This window comes from Anas platyrhynchos, chromosome 21 (genome assembly GCF_047663525.1).
Source record: "Anas platyrhynchos isolate ZD024472 breed Pekin duck chromosome 21, IASCAAS_PekinDuck_T2T, whole genome shotgun sequence".
NCBI lineage: Eukaryota > Metazoa > Chordata > Aves > Anseriformes > Anatidae > Anas > Anas platyrhynchos.
Window position 1 is genome coordinate 11425174 of NC_092607.1, and position 17027 is coordinate 11442200.

The window sequence follows — 17027 nt, forward strand, 5'->3', positions numbered from 1 at the left end:
TGGGGGTCACAAACCTTCATCTGTGCAGTGCCAGCCACCACAGCTGCTAAATAAACTGCCTGAACCGAATGCAGCAGGGGCTCAGGATTAGCTCTCCCTGCAATGCAGGTCTCTTCTTAAAAAGAGATCAGACCTCCACAAAGAGATTTTAGCGAAGTTAGAGATTTAGGGTGTTTTTGTTGTTGTTGTTGTTGTTGTTGTTCGTTTGTTTTTCCACAGCTGACAATAGGGAAAGCAGCCTTTACAGCTAGGTCAGGTCAGTGCCCTGGCAGGAAGGATTTGCTCAGGAGCTGCCACCAAGAGCAGGGCACTCGAGTCCCCAGCCCTGCTGCTGCCAGCTGAGGGCAGCCACCCGAATGCTGCAAGGTCCTTTGCAGCTCCCTGACTCAGTTTCCCATCTTGACAAATTGGTGCAGTGTGTCCATGACTAAACCCAGTAGCTGATGTTTTACGTGGGTACCAAAGAGTTTTGCAGTCCTCCTCTTAAGATAGTTACTAGTTTAACCTATTGAATTGTTCCTCAGCAAAGACACCAATTCCTCTGCCCATTCCCCTGTCCTTCACAGCTCCCTAGTCGATGATGGCCTGTCCCACACAGGGAGCTCCCAAGTGGCGGTCCCCAAGCAGCAGGTGTTTGCTCTCTTTGTGCAGTGCCAAGCACAACGGGCTTCTGCTGCAGGACCAGGCTCCAAGCAGCAGTAATTGCAGTAGGTGCTTTGCTGATTAGAGGCAAACTTCAGGACATTCTTAAAAGCTTTTCTGAACAGCCTATGTGTTATATATTTATTAGGCTGTTCAGCAGTAATTCAGACAGCTGAGAATTGTTGAGGACCTGGTCTATCTAATTGTGTGTCTAAATCATAGCTGCACCGTGATTCAGAGGTACTAACATTACAGTCTACACAGAATGGCGAAGGTTATATGGTCAGATTCCTGCAGATGGTCAGTTTGTATCATAAAATTTAAAATTACAACTTGCACCATAAAGCTACTGCCTCAAATTTATTATATATTGCAGCACAACAAGCAAATTAATACTAGATGCAGTATATGCCCAGACATTAATGTGAGCAGAGGATGAAATATTCTCTTCCTAGCTCATTGGTACATGTTCCCTTCAGAGCAAAATTGAATTGCCCAGAATCACCAAAGAAGGGGAAGTCACCAGGAGCCAGTCCTGCTGGTGCTGGGGTCTGGGGACAGAGGAAGGACATCACACACCTCACAGCGTTAGGCCCCAGGGTGTCTGAACTTGCAGTTCTGCTCCGTGCATCATGCGTGCAAGAGCTGAACTCTCAGCAAAATCTTTTTATTATTTGTCATAAAGAATCGCAGCTGTGAAGAACAAACTAGGGAAGGAGAGTGGGAAGAGGCAGGCACTCTCCCCTGGACTGATGTAAATCAGGAGCAATTCTGCTGCAGGTCCACTGAATTACACTGTTTTCGCTCTGACATCAGCCCAGAATCAACCCCTTTACCTACAATAGAGGAGTGAAATATCTTACAACTGTGTGTCCAGGAGCCTGCTAAGCTTCTTGTAGAGTTGCTGTCAGTATGCCCAGGGCAGAAGCATATTTTTTTTCTTACTGTTGTACATAAGGGCTCTGCTGCAGCCGACAACATGAAATGTGTTAGTTCGGTTTGTTCAAAATGGAGTGTGTTTGTTAAGTGTTGCCTCTTTGATGTTGCACTGCCATCTCCATCTTTGTCATCATTGCCCATCTTTTTCAATCTAATGAACTCAAACCATCAGTGCAACTTAAGTTCGGCTGTCTGTTCTTGCATAGTTAATATTAAAAATGTACTAACAGTGTGGCTGCGAAATCAAATTATGCACATAAATATGCTGGCATAGCAGAGGAGGCGGCAGAAGCTGAAGTTAGCAACATTGATGCCAGTTCACATTTGCAAATCAACCGTCAATCTGTCATTAAACATGTTATCAAATGATGATAAGTGTATGCTTCTTGCTTGCATTGGCGCGCTTATTCCCGATGTTGATGTGCATTAATGGGATAATGTGCATTAACATAGTCTTGCTTGGATGAACACAAAACATTTTTTATCCGTCTCAGTTTGTTTCCCCCTGTGGCCCCCAAGTAAGTGTTTTGTGTTATCAAATTGCCAAAAAATGGGAAAACACATTACTTTTAATTAGCAAAAATTTTGAGTCATTATTTATTTTTTTAATTTTTATCCATACTCTCTCCTGTGTGTTGTCAACTGAGGTGGGGGGGACAGAAGAACATTCCCCTGCCTTCTTTAAGTAAAACGATTAATGTCAGAAACTCAGAGACTGACAATTATGTTCTGTCTTAATGCACTGGCCTTTCATCTGCAGTCCTTGCTTTTGACACGAGTGATGGTTTCAGTTCAGCGATATGAAAGGCAGGGAAGGAAATGATCTCAGGCATTCCCAGCCCATTGTGTGGTGCCGTACTCAGACATGGCAAGCAGTCCTTTAGCAGTTTTGCATATGAGTCGGCAACGGCTGTACCTAGAGATTAAACAAAAAACTGAAGTAAAACGCAGCTGCTCTAGGAGGTAGTTGAGTTTCCGAAGGAACTTCCCACATGATTGCCCAGCTCTTCCACCATTTCTGCGTGATGCTGCATAGTCAGGGCACCACTTACAGCACACGCTGCCAATAAGCTTCCTGGGAAATAAAGAAGAAAAAAAAAATGAAACCTCAGTGGAAAGAACAAAAAGTGATGGAAGTGATAAAACCATAAAAAGCGTCTCGTTACCAACGCACCACATACCCAGTGCCTGCCCGCCTCACAGCCTCTGCCCTGCAGCACCCCCAGGGAGAGGGTTCAGCTCATCGGCCACCTGGGGAAGGCTCCATTGCCCTGGGAACCATTTAAACAAATAGAAACAAGAGTGTTTTTTTCATTACTTCTATTCAGAATTGTTTTTTTTTTTTTTCTTTACCCAGACACAATTCAATGCTTTTGGAAAACTTGAGGTGGAACTCTACCGGAGCAGGAAAAGCATCTGCTGATCTTTTGTTCTTATGGGACTTCAAGGTTTTCAAACTTTTTAAAAAGCAAATGAAGCAAGGTTCTTCCCACCCCTTGGAGAACAGCTGCTCTTTTAAATCTTTTCATATTTATGCAACCGGGGGCAAAGTTGTGATGATCTACCCAGGTTTTTACAGTAAAACAGCAATAATAATGAAAAACAGTACAGATAATGTCTGGTCCTGTTCAAAACACCGGGAATTATTCCAGGAGTTTTACTAGACTTTACCAGTAGTGTTATCAAATCAGGCTCAAGGACTTAAAGGAAAGTCAATCACTTAAAGTGTTTTATTTTTGGTTTATGAGCTGGAAAATAAAACTCCTTCTAAAACTTTTATGAAAGACATCATATTATTTACATGTCTCTAAAATAGCAACTATTTCTCATATAATAAAAATGTTTATAAATTGCTCTTAGTCTCTGTTTATGACTACATTTAACATCCAAACATGGCTTGAGATTTGTCTTGAACTTACAAAATTAGAGCTAGTAGAACAATGAGTTTCTACATTTGAACTTTTTAGTAAATGGGTCAAACTCTTGATCACTCTTCCTTTTTTCTCAATCCAATAATGCCATTAACTTTAGGCATCCTATTCAAGTCCGCGATTTCTATTATCTGGATTGTTTAAAGGAAAAATAATAGGGAATAATTATTGATTTTTCTTAAACTTGTTTTAATTTTTGAAAAGTCATCCATTGCCTTTCCTATTATTTCTAAATAGTGGATGCATCAGCACAAGTTTCATATTCAGAAAACTCTATTAGCAGTAATTGCATTCCCATTAACCTTAGCTTCAGTGAGTCCTCATGTTTTCTACTTCTAAGGCAAAGACCTTGTATTGCAATACAAAGAGCTTGAATTTTAAGTGTATTTTCTGTTACACATCCACTACTGGCCGAATTTATCCAGCAACATTTTTTTTACAGTTGTGTATCTTTTTGTTGCTTCTACGCCACAAGCTACCTTGAAATTAACTTGTCAAACATTTGTCCCACTGCTTAGGGAAGATTCCTTATTAGATGAGTGGACCAATCTGTCATGACTCGGAGGAGAGGTGCTGGAAATCAGATGGCTTTAGAAAGGCTCATAGTGAAGGCTGTGTACAAGGGACTGCTGTAAGGCAGCTCAGACTAGACTCCTGTAGATGACTATTTACATCAAAAACAACATTTGAAAACTGGAGTGAGAAGTGTGTCTTGCTGTCTCACTTTTCACATTGACTTTTACCCCTTTAATAGATCTCCCTGGAAGTAGTTTGTTACCAAGACCCATTCCTTTCTTGATTTTGGCACTTGGCAAACCCCGTAACAAGGTGGAAAATGAGCATCTCAAAACTGAACCCAGATCCTAAATACCAGCTATATCATGCTGATATTTGGGAGAAATCTGGATCTGGGCTTTATTTTCACTCTCTGCTTTGAACAGATGTATTAATCAGCTGCATTAATTTACTAATTTTCATTAAACAGTTTGAAACACTGAGATGCTGGGATATTCCTTAGTATTCGTTTGTCAAAGGAAACATTGAATGAGGGATTAGCAATAACAGAGTTACACTATTCCTCTTGATCCTCCCAGTCTTTATTCTTCATACTGAGTCTTCTATTATTTTAGGCCTAACTTTGGAGTGTTTGTCAGTTTTTGAAAATGGCAAGTAATTAGTCAATATGTTTTCACCATATGTATCAAGCTCAGTAAAGAGGCAACCATTGGCCTTTGTCATGGCACAGTAAGCATTCGTTTTCTCAGCACTTCAAGTTATGCTGAGCGTGTGGTGAACACCAAAGAATTTAATGAGGAATTTTACAATGAAACATTTGACATAATAATTCACTGTTCAGCACAGTTCACAAATTTGAGGTGAACCCCCTTTTAAGATTTCCTCAGTTTGTGCTGTTCACACTGAGATCTTGCATGAGCTGTTTTTCCCATCTTGTACCCTGTATGAGCAAAGAGGATGAGCAAAGGGTGGATAAATTGTTAGTGATTCAACACGGTCATTTTACATCTTCTTGGAACAGATTCTGTGTACAACAGTGAAGAATTCTTGAAACCCTTTTTACCTTGCAGACTATCTTTGTACTTACCCAAGCCAGTTAACACACTTTTTCTAGATAGAACTTTTTCCTTTAAGGCTTCCACTGTTGCTGACTGTCAACCTTCTAAATAAAAATCAGAATCTGATCTTAATAGTGCTGATACAAAGTGGCATTTGCCCAAATTTTGCCTTCTTCTGAGCAAAAATATGTACAGTGTTTTCTGGAAAGTGATAGGACAGGTAGTGGCCTTGCCTGGGCCCTTTTCCCCTATTGGGAATACTGTATTTCAGTTATTTGTGGAACAGGCTTCTGCATTCTAGGCTGGGTTTCTTTAGATTTGTAGATAGAACATTCGAGTTCAAATTCAGTTCAGTGAGTTACAGGTATTTTGTTTAACATTTTAGGGTACGTAAAATAAATAGCCATGAATAAGAGAGGTGACATTTTGTTTTACAGCAGTCATGATTTAAATTTATGTGGCATTGCTATTGAAGTCAATAGGACTTTTTCCTGAGTACGTTTTGCAGGGTATGGTATCATTAAAATATGACAGTTAATAGTCTTGTTTATGTTATTATATTTGATGAATAAATATATCAGTCTGTACATCAAACTCGGTTTTGTTTATACTCTTTAATTGTAGTCTTATCTCCCCTAGAAGCATGTTATATCTTTTAATTTTACAATTATCCACTTTATTCATGTGTGACACTATGGAACTGCTGCTTATATCCTATGAGACATCCAAAAGCAAACAGATGGAAGACAGGCAACTGTGAGGAAATTCAAATTTGGATCTGAATCCAGCTCCATATTTTCAAAGAACTCCATGCTTTCAGGTTCAGGGTCTTGGTTGTAGCTGTTGTATAAAGGAATGAGGGTTGCAGAATGGGAGTCTAGTTTATACAGCATATCTGAACATGAAACGTCAATAGAGATTTTACATGATCCTCCAACATCTAAATATTGCTTTCTGCCTCTTGAAGGAGATGTATGCTTTAAAGGCAAAGAGGGAGCACTTCACACATTGCTCTTTCTGAAGTTTTTCAAAAAAGAAATTTGAGATTTATTGGGCTGGAGAGAGGGAACAGAAATATAAGCATAACTTTTTAGTCTAGTGGTTACAACACTTGGCTGGAACGGGTAAACGCCAGTCCATGCTACAAGGACTATTTTGTTTGGACTCAATTCACAAGGCAAAATGCATGCATAGTCCTTGGGTGCAAAGCCTCGGGGTCTGCCTGTCCCAGGTAAGCAATCCCCGGGAGGCAGCAGAATCATGCTCCTGCTGGTTTCTTCTCTCTCAATTGGAGATTCACTTTTGCAAAGCTTCCAAAAATCAAATAGCAGATGGAAAATGTAGGTCTGAGTCCCCTAAACCAAAGTTGGGTGCTCTAAGCCACAAGAAATCCAACACCCAAATGATAGTTTTAGAACAGCAAACTCCAGTAAGATTTTGAAAGTAAGTCTAGAGCTTTGTTTGCTTAGAAGTCCCCTAGACTGTTTTAACTCAGTAGAGATAACTGAGTACCTATATTTCAGCTGTAACTGATGGATCCTCAAAGTCCCAGAGAGAAATAGCGTACGATGAGGCTCCAACCTGCTCTCAACATCTTTCTATTTTCCTGGTCTGCCTCTAAGCAAATTCCCCCAGAGCTTGCTGAATATCATAGGTTCCCTTCTGAGACAAACTCATCCTGTGTAACCTCACAGAGCTGTTAGAGGAGAAGAGAATTTTCACCCTTAGACTGAATCCAAAGCCAAGCTTCCTTCTTTGGGATCTGTTGTCAAAAGAATTCTGGGGAAAAAATAGTCAGAAAAAAAAAAAAAAAAGTATGATGCTTATATTGTTGTTCACATGATTCTACATGTTCTCCTTTAAAATTTTTCTTTTGTCTATTGACAAAAGAAACACAAAAAATATTTACTGCGTGATGTTGTTTCTAAAGGTAGTGGCTTATTTTATATCCAGTAGCCAAAACATGTGTGAGAGCAGGCTGAGAAAAGGGAACACCCATATCTAAAAGCATAGCACAGAACAAGTCACTGAGATTACAAGAAAGCAGCTGGCAAGAAGAGACGTGCAGCCAGATAATAATAATAAATTAATTAATTAATTAATTAAATAAAGGTTACAATAAAGGTACATAAGTGGTTTCTGAAAGTGACATCTTAGTGTAATTTTTTGCATCTACTTTATTGGTATTTTTATTTGCTGGGCAATATTTTAGCCTCTTAGATTTTGAAAACCTGCCTCACCTATTTCATGTTTGAACAGGACTTCTGGAAACAGCCATCACAAAAGTCACCCCTCTGAGGCAGTCATTTAAGGAAGGAGAAATCTGCTTAAGAGAGTGACGCAGACCAAGTGAATACTTTTCCCAGTTAGCACTTGAAGAAGAAAATATCATAATATTTAAACCAGTTTTGAAAACTTTGTATGAAAATAGGGGAAAGGGAAGAAAAAACATAAAACACTAGTTGCATACAGAGAGAGGCCAAAGAGAGTTCAGTTACCATAGAGATTATTACTGGCAATTGGTACTCAGCAGCAGATTGGGATCTGTTACAATATTTTTACTAATATTTTTTCTTAATTGGTTATTTATGTATTTTGGATCCATCTCTGTGCTGCGTCCAGATTTTACTCTTTACCTGTCACTCTTTCTGACATGAAGCAGTAATGCCTGTGCTAGATATCAGGCTTTTCCTTGATTTGTAAACATTAGCAGGGGTCATGAGTACATCAAAAAGCACGTGGACAAGTCACTGTGCTTGGCTTTAGCTGGCAAAGGAGGAGGGAGAAGCATCACAAACACAGTCTCTGCAAGGCTTCATCACAAGCACTCTTCCGTGCAAACCCTTATTGCCATTATAATTACAATGAGTTTTTGTATGTACAGACGAGAGGATGCAGAATGCCTTCCAATTTTCCCTCGTGTATATGCAAGGCCAGTCATTTAACACATGCATGTTCCAATGCATAAACTGGTAATTTAGAAAATATCCTCTTGTAAAGCCTTTCCCTCTTGTTCCTTTCTTCGTTTTGTAAAGAATCATCCTGTTGCCTGCGTGTTGCAGCAACTGCAAACACCTGGCCTTTTCCTGGCCAGAGGAAATTAGTTTAAGGGCCCATGTTAAGTTATGGGACTTTTAAAATCAGTCAGCTTCTCTAAATTCAATCCTTAACTTTTTTTTAAGAGTGCCCAGTGCTGTACATACCCGACATTAAACACATTTTAAAATATAGCTGCACCTTTTCCTACCACAACAGCAGCCTTTAGGGATGTGCCATTCCAGGATGCCTGAGATGTGCCAGAGCCAGCTGGATTTTCAGCCCCTTTCTCCCTGCATCCCTGCAGCTCCTTCTTGCTCTTCCTGCCTCCAGCTGCAGGTTTCAGGGAAAGGCGGGTACGCTAAGGGGGAAGCTGGCTGTGGGGAGGGCTCTGAGCTACACGGTGCCAACAAAGGGGTTTGAAAAGACAGGGAAAGAGAGGGAAGGAGAAATATGCTTTTTCTCCTCTAATCTCCTTTAGTTATCACGATCTCCAGGGTTATTTGTAATGATAGTAGGCACTGCATTTCAGATGGAAATGTGATTTTCCAAGCTGACGGTGTCACTTTAAGTAAACAAAGTTAATTCTGCTTCCTGCTATGCAAGGCCTAATCTCATTACCCAAACCACAAGTAGCATAACAGAAAATATTCCCATCTGTCAAAAGAACTTAAAATAAAGGTGGAAATTGTTTTTATGTTTTGTCCCCCTTCTTCCCCCCCAAATCCCTCAATGCACATTAATTATCACACCAGATCTATTTAAACCTGTTCAGATCCCCCAGTCTCTGCCTGTGGCTCCTCTTCCGTTTGATGTGCCTGTAGAATAACAATGTCTATGCTGCATCTTGGAGTTAATGCTCAGTTTAGGTGAGCAGTAGCTGCAAGCTGCGAGCCACAGCCCTGACCCCTTCATCTTGCTGCCAGGTGCTCCAGGAGGCAGAGCACAGGTATCCTCACGTCGCCTTGAGGCCTGCCCAGAGGTGATTTGGGTTATGCTCAGCCCCTCCTTAACCTCAGGTGAAGAGAGGAAACCTCTGAGCTACAGACAGTGCAACAGGGAGCGAGGGGGCTAAGGCAAGGTGTGCTGAACCCGTGCCTGTACTCCGGGAGGCTCACAGAACTGTTGTGTATGTGCCTCTGGTCCTGAGGCATGCAACTCCTCTGAAGCCACGTGAAATGGCAGAGCCAGGCAAACCCCAGTGCCACCAACGCTACTGACCTCTGGTGCTGATACGTGTTTTCCAGGGCTTACAGAGCAGTGTAAATGCATTCACTCCCCTGTTTCCACTGATGTAAATCACAAATATCTCCGCTGGGTTTAGGAGAGTATAAGTGCCTTGTGGGTTAGACGGGGAGCAGAATAAAGGAATCAGCAGTGCCAGGTCCAGTGGGAGCTCTGCCTGAGTGGGGAGGCATTCCCAGCTCCGGCTTTAGGCAGGAGAAAAGCCAAACCTACAACTGAGTGGTTCTCGGCTTGTTTCAAACCAGCAGCCACCAGTCATAAGAGGATCATTCATAAAACCCTACAACAACAGTATTTTTCATCCCCTCTTCATTTAAAATGACCTTTCTATGATGAGAATGTCTGCCTTGCAGAGCCTTAATTGCTTAATTAGAAAAGCAGGTTCTCTATTAGGTAAATGTTATTGGTTTTTTAAAAAATGTATTTTGTTGTTGTTGTTGTTGTATGTATGCTGTTTCTTTCATTTAAAGCTCATCAGCAATATTTAAGAGCTTTAAAAGGACACTTTCAAGTGGCTATATTTTGTTGCCTTATTTATTTATTTGGTGTTTGAAGGTTTTATTTTCCTCTCTCTTCCTGAGAGGTGTTTACAGCAGAAATCTTTCCCTTTAGGAATCTCTCTGTCCTTCACTACCACACTTCTATAGCACTTAGCTGATTTTGGTAGTGGTGTTTTAACGTCTAGTCAATCGGTTTGTAACTGTAGGGTTGCTTCTGACTGTACAGTTGTTGAAAATTTTAAAGAAGGCAGTCGATGCACTTGTTCTGGAAAGCCATATAGGTTTTGCTTTTTTTTTTTTTTTTTTTTTGAGAGAGAGAGCATTATTATACTCATGCACTACTCTGAAAGCAGAAGGCTCCAGAGGTGGTTTGTACTGATGCTGATCACAGGAATAAGTTAAAACAAAACTGCACTTTGGGGCCAGAGCAGCTGTATTCATGCAAAAGCCTCTGCTGTAGCCAAGACAGCAAGAGCAGCATTACAGGCACTGCAAGCAGCCGTGTGGCAGAAACATGAGAAGAAACATTTTAAGATGCCCCAGTCCTGAGAAGCAGCCACAGATATTTCTCCCCAGAAACAAATGTTCTCTTGCTGTGCTGTTTTTAAAATAATACCTTGCTAAATAACATTGTCATAAAAGGTAAAAGGGTGAGTGATAAACAAGTAAGAGGAGAAAATGGACCCAAAATGAATTCAGACAAAATTGAGAATTATTTGGACCACTTACAGTTGGAGTGAGAGTTTGTTTTCTGTTCACAGAAGGGCTTCATTTTTGGTGTTTTGGGTTTTAGAAGGAATTTCAAAGGCAATGTGTCTGCTCCTTCCCTTTTTGTATGGATTCAGTAACACAACTCCTCAAACTCTGGTTGTGTCCCCATTGCTTTTAGCACAGCACAGGAGAGCACTGAGAAATGCTCCTGCCCACTAAGACTTGCAGCCCATAGAGCTGTGTGGAAGGGAGGAAGGAAGCAGTTATCCTCACCTAGAACATACACGAGGGAAAGAAAAGTTAGTGGCCACATTGAGTGGTAAAACCTGATAAACAAAATGAAGGCCATAGGCGGTGAAATATGCAGGAGATGCAATAAGCAGTGTTCTGCTCTGGCACCAGTGAGCACAATGAATTGCTTGCTGGGCTTCAAAAGTATTTAAGAACTCTGCTTACATTCATTTAAACCTAGCTGCTTTTAAGGATCTCAGCCATTCTGCCTAGATTTCAAGAGACACTCATCTGTTTGCTAATATGAATTCAGAGCATGGCAGGAGTTAACTGTGAAAGGTGATACGACTTCTCTTTGAGGAGTTGTGTGTGGTATTTTGGGCAGGCTTTCTCTGCTCAAGCTCCAAGCCAACAAAAAGCCAGGTGGCTGTGTTGGCATGGTGCTGAGCCCTACGTAATGTATCTGATGGGAAGCAGGGTTTATTAGCTTGGCACCACACTCCCTGAATTTTAAGGGGTTTGGATAAGTTCTGGCTGGCATCCCACTGGGTCAGACATACCTTTTCTTATATGTGCCTAAGGTAATAGGGGAGCATGCAATCCTGGTCTTGCTGACTGGCAAAATTCACTTCACCTAATACCTGCACAACTTGAAAAGTTACACTTGTTTTTGTGAAAGCTTGTGTCACTTTTTAATTATGGGGAAAGAAGTCGAGAGTACATTTTGAGGTGGGGCAGAAGGTTTGTGCGTGTGGCCAGAAGAAGGACTAGCAAACGGCAAAAATTGATGTTTTACAAGCAAAGGCCAAAAACGCTTAGAAATGATCTATGTTTAATATATTTGTTGTAGCCTGAGGTCATAGAGGGATGTGACTTTTCAGAAAAAGATGGATAAAACTTGTAGTTTTGAAAATATGTATTTTACTTTAGGGCATTTTCAAAGGCTTTTTTATTGTGTCTACAACCTCTATTTCACTTATACGTTTCACTTTCCATATATTATTCATGATGTCTATTTTAATAAGTTTTGGGCAAAGCCATCATTCTCTGTTAATAGTTTGTAGCAAAAACATTGCTTGGATGGAGTTAGAGCCTCTCTGAAATGACACCCTGTGATTACTGGGGTGCAACCCCAGTAACAGGCAGGTGAGGTCTTTTGTGAGTTTTTTTTTCCCTACCTCAAAATTTTTCTTGGCTATCTAAATCCTCACTAGGAGCTAGGTGATGTTGCTGTACCATCACAGTTCCTTGTGGGGGTTTCAGAATTGAGATGAGAGTTGAGCAGCTAAGCTACAGGAGCCAAAATATCTGGATTCAGTTTCGGCCCACGCTATTAAGGCAAATAAATATAAATCAGGGAGAGGTGCATCTGCAAACACACACAAAGACACTGCACCCACCATGTGTGGGATGGAGAAGAAATTGATGCTCATAGTGCCAAACGGATGTATTATCTGGAGCAAGTTTCATAAAAACATTTCTTATTGAGCAGCTATGGAAAACTTGGGCCCTGCCTAATGTTCAACACGTAGCTGGGGTCTATCAAGTTTACAGAAAATGTTAATTTTCTTAAAATCCTGTACCTTCTTAATTACTTCATTAAATTCTTATTTTCCTTCTGCAATTTACATCTCAAAAATCGCTTTATTTTTTTTTATTCAATGCAAGAAGAGCTTCAGGTAGGTTACAGACCAGTGCCCTCCTTCCGTCACCAGTGTCCAATGGCAGGGGGGAAAGCAAAGCCCACTGCATATAATGTACTTTGCTAAGACAGTGGTGCTGCCTTTATTCTCCTCTTTTCTCTCCCATTCTCTTTGTTAGATCCTGAAACTCATAAAAGTTTGTATTTAATTCAGGCTACCTTTGTAATAAATTAATTTCTGAGAAAAATCTGGCCAAACAGCATTACAAAGAAACTCTGTGCAGCATGTGAGCATTATCAGCTTACATCGTTATGACCAACATTCAATCATTTTGGTATTAAAAAAGAAGGGGGGCTGGGGGGTGGAGAGAGAGAGAGAGACAGGGACATTTTTGTGTCATATGGAATGTTTCTGGAACCATAACATCCTAGTAAGGCAAAATAGGTCTGGTGACAAAGTCTGTCTGCTTGGATCTGTGATCTGCCAATTTCTAATGAATGGAAAGAGAAAGGCACGAGCATTAGGATAACTTCTTTTACTGCTTGTATAAGACTGCTCTCTGTAGCTTCACTGGTGGAATTTCCTATAGGGTAGGAAGGAACAGAGGCTCGGTTAAAATCAGAGACAGGATCTGATTCACTATGGACTGGTTTCACTCACTCCTTTCATGTTTGGAGTTTTCTGACTCTGTCTATAGTGAGTGTTATAATAGTTTTGTTTCTGTAGTGGTCAAGCAACAGAAACACCCATTTTGCTGATTATATATGCACATTAAAAGAGATTTTTTTTTTTTTTGCACAAAATGTCCATAGAAATCTATTTCTCTTTATTCCTCCCAACCCCCCCTTATTTTTTTCTTTTCTAATGGAGTATCTGGTTTATGGTTGCAGTTTTGAAAACTGTTAGCTAGTTGAGCAGTTTAGATGGAGCAGGAGTCAAAGACGGCCTCTTTTTTTTTTTTTTTTTTTTTTTTTTTTATAGCTTCATCTTCCAAAGTCTGCTGTAAATGCAAATACTGAAAGGAGATGCCCCAGTGTCAAGATGCTGATATTTGCATAGTATAGGAAGTGCCAGTGTGGTATGTGTGAAATAACTGTATCACAGGCCATTTTGTGAGCTTTCTTCAGCACAGAAAGTTTCCCCAAGTTAAAATGTGTAAACTGTGTTTGTTCAGAATTGAGACACTTGGGAGGGGGGACAGAACCATGAAAGGGTGACTAATTACAATTGCAATTACTGTACTTTTGTTGTTCCTTCCAAGTTTTTTTGCTACAGTTTTCGTAGTTGAAAAAAGGGACCGAGCGAGGTTCTTGTCTACGGACTCTGCATTCTGTAAACAAAAATGAGGCAGGCTCCTGTTGAGACTTTCCTGGGCTCTGACTGCCAGCCCTTTTGGCAAGTACTAAACTTAGTTTTAAACTCCAATTAAATATTTGCTGAGGTCTAAGGGCCAATCCTTCCCTCCTGTCATTTTCCCATGAAGTAGCTTCTCTGAACTTGAACTACTTACTCCTGACTATAGGCAAGAGCAGAGTCGGGACATGTGGCACTGTATCAAAAGATCTATTAGATCTCTCAATAAAACAAACACATTGTTTGAAGTTGTTTAGCTGTTTCTAGAGCAAAGCAAGAACTTCAGAGAGAACACTTTGACAATTGGGTGAAAAGGAATCAGTTTTTCTATCTTCTCCCTACCCTTCTACTCTCTTCCCCTTCCCCTTTTCCCTATTTGACTTTTCTATTTTTTTTTATTTTTTTTTCAAGGGAACCTTTAAAGACAGTTTTACAGTAAAACCTTTTGCCAGCATAGTAATTTTGGTTAGGAGTGTCGTTCTTATTTTTATAGCACTTCTATATTGGCACAACCTTCAGCATACGTTCAGCTGTACTCAAAAAAAAAAAAAAAAAAAAAAAAAAAAGTGATTTTGCTGATGCAGCTTATTTCATTGAGGGAACTAGTAAAAACTTAACTGCTAAAAACACTCTTTGGCAGGCCAAGTGGGCTTTGCTGGTCTAGCTGTAGCTGTAAAATGTAGAGTTGGCCAACAATGTAGCCCTCAATAGTAGTCCTGTTGAAATGTGCTTGCTTGGAACTTATTTGGCCTCCATATACTGAAGAAAGGGTGGTTGTCACATACTAAATTCACAAGACTAAAACAAGCCTTATAGTGATTAAATTCAACTCCCTAAACATAATTTAGGCAACTCCCCAACTTGACTTCTGTAATATAATCTCATATAGTAAAATACATCTGCTAAATTGAAAAGCCATGGATGATGGCAGTGGCTCTGTTACCCTCTCTGATGTTAATATTATCATGAAGTTGTCATTCTAGTATGCCTTGGTTTCCCCACCTGTGAAATGAAAGTCGAGCTAGTTCTCAGTGCTTTATAGGTTCAGGAGCTTGGCTAATGAGGTATGTTGACATCTTGGTGGACAAAAGGTATGAGCAGTGTTCTTAACACCAGATTAAGAGGACTTTTTGGCCATTTTGTACTTGTGAAACTGTAGCACCACTTACTGGTTTTGCTGGAGAAATTCCATCCAGCAACCCCGGGCAATGTTGTTTCACTTCTGCTGTCATAATAACTATTTCCTGAGAGCTGGGGAGATGTACTCCTTCCTTACCCTGCTTGCTATAGCCCAAAGGATCAAAGATAAGGATTATAATGGTTATGTTCAAGCAGAGGATTTGTTGATTGGGATTTATCCTTTTAAATATGTGTAAGTCATAGAAAGCTTTGCAGTCAGAAATATTGACTTCATTGATCCATGCCAAGAGCAGAAGAAACCCATGTGGGTTGAAGTGGAAAGGCTGTGTGAGATGCTTATAATAAAGATGTTATCTGATAAATAAGATATTGCTTTATTCCTGACCAAGGAAAATTAGAAATCCAGACTGTAAGTACACTGGTCAGTTCATTCCAAGTTAACTGTGGCAGCATTTGTCTTCAGTGATCAATATTCAGTATTAAGGCCCTGCGTTCCTATTTCTGGTCAATGAGATAGCTGCACAGGTCCTGCTTCGGCATTGTTTATGTGTTTTACAAGGAGAACATCCCAATGAATCAACTTCAGAAGGATAATGAACTATAAATGCAGAGAACATCACCTTCATCTCTCAGGATAAAGGGAATGTAGTGTAGGTCACGATATTGCCTTTGGAAACAGCTAAAATCCTGTCTGATTAGCTGAGATCGCAGAGGCTGACAAGGGAGGCAAGTGGGGTTAAAGGTGTTCAGCGTAAGTGGGGAGTGAATTGTCACAAGTGGGGCCATCCCTTAAGATCTGTTGGTGACTCTGAATATATCAGCTTATGTGAACAAACAAACAAACAACAAATCCTGAAGGAATAACAGAGCAGCTGCTGCAGGAACAATAGCCAGCTCGAAAGCTTCCTGAAAGATGCAGTAATGTGGTCAGCAGGGATGTGATTTTAGGGTGGGATGTTGTATGGCTGGTCTTCCCCTCACCTGGAGCCATAGCAGCTTAGCAGACTGCAAAGACAAAGTAGAGGGAGGGAACTATCCCAACACATTTCTTCTGCCGTTGCAGAGACCATCACAGAATAGGAAAGAGGCTCAGTCTGCAGCCAGGCCTGCTGATAGCAGTTTTCTCCCTCACCGGCTACAAGGTTTTCTGACCAGCCTATGTAGGAAAAAACCCACCCCACTTCTGCAGATGGTCCTTTCCTTTAAAAACACAAACTTCTGTGTTTTCTGCAGTATGTCCTGGGTCATCCCTCTGCCTTCAACTTTTGAACCCTGTTAGCAAACGCAAGGGGGTAGAGCAAGGGGGGAAGTCCTTGCCCCCATGGAAAAAACCTGATCTAGAAGAATTCTCAAGGGGACAATTGAGCACTATCAAACACAACTGCAATAATACTTTACTGTCTGCTGCAGATATTGAGCCCTCATTGCAGTAATTGTCACGGTGACAGAGCTGGGAACACTTGCTGTAATTAGGACAGTTGTTTTGTCATGTGTAACGATCTGAAGAGAAGCAAGGAAAAGAGGCGAATGAGCACTAATCTGCTAGAGCGTAGTGAAGGAGAACCATGCATGCACACACAAAATACAGCACGGCTGCTAATATATTGTAAATTCAGATGAGCAGGCATTTTGAGAAGGTGAAGAAATAAATGTTAAAACAATACATCTATTCAGGGGAATTTATGCTCTCTCAGGTGTCTGACTGTATCTGGAATGGCAAGTGCAGATGTTTTTCTGTAGGGAGGTTTTGAAGGTGATCCTGGTGACATCTAACAAATTCTCAATCAAAAAAGTGTGAGTGTGTATATATATTAAAAGAGAAAAAAAAAATCAAGCATATTTCTATAGGCTGTTCCTGCACTTTAAGAACATGCCGCATGAAATTAAGAATGCTGGACGCTCAGGAGTGTTATGTGTTTTAAACTACCATTCAACATATTTTAATTTATATTAAGCAATCATTTCAGCCTTCTTTTTTTTCTTTTTTTTTTTTTTTTCAATTTATTGTATGCAGACTACTGTTTATTTGTAACACTATTATTATATTATTATTATTATGCTGTACAATAACTTCTATTGTGA

The 17027-nt window shown here is 40.4% G+C and overlaps 1 protein-coding gene across 4 annotated transcripts in view; it reads left to right on the top strand.

Annotated features, from left to right (window-relative positions):
* Positions 1-17027, top strand: part of TSHZ2 (teashirt zinc finger homeobox 2) — a 230466-nt gene that overhangs the window by 153782 nt on the left and 59657 nt on the right. The window contains exon 4 of one of the 4 annotated variants that reach the window (XM_038166381.2): positions 2939-3391. The exons of the other annotated variants lie outside the window; for them this stretch is intronic. The gene's annotated coding sequence lies outside the window, so the exon portion shown is untranslated. Of the gene's footprint in view, positions 1-2938; positions 3392-17027 lie in introns of those variants that run through there. 4 annotated transcript variants of the gene reach the window in all.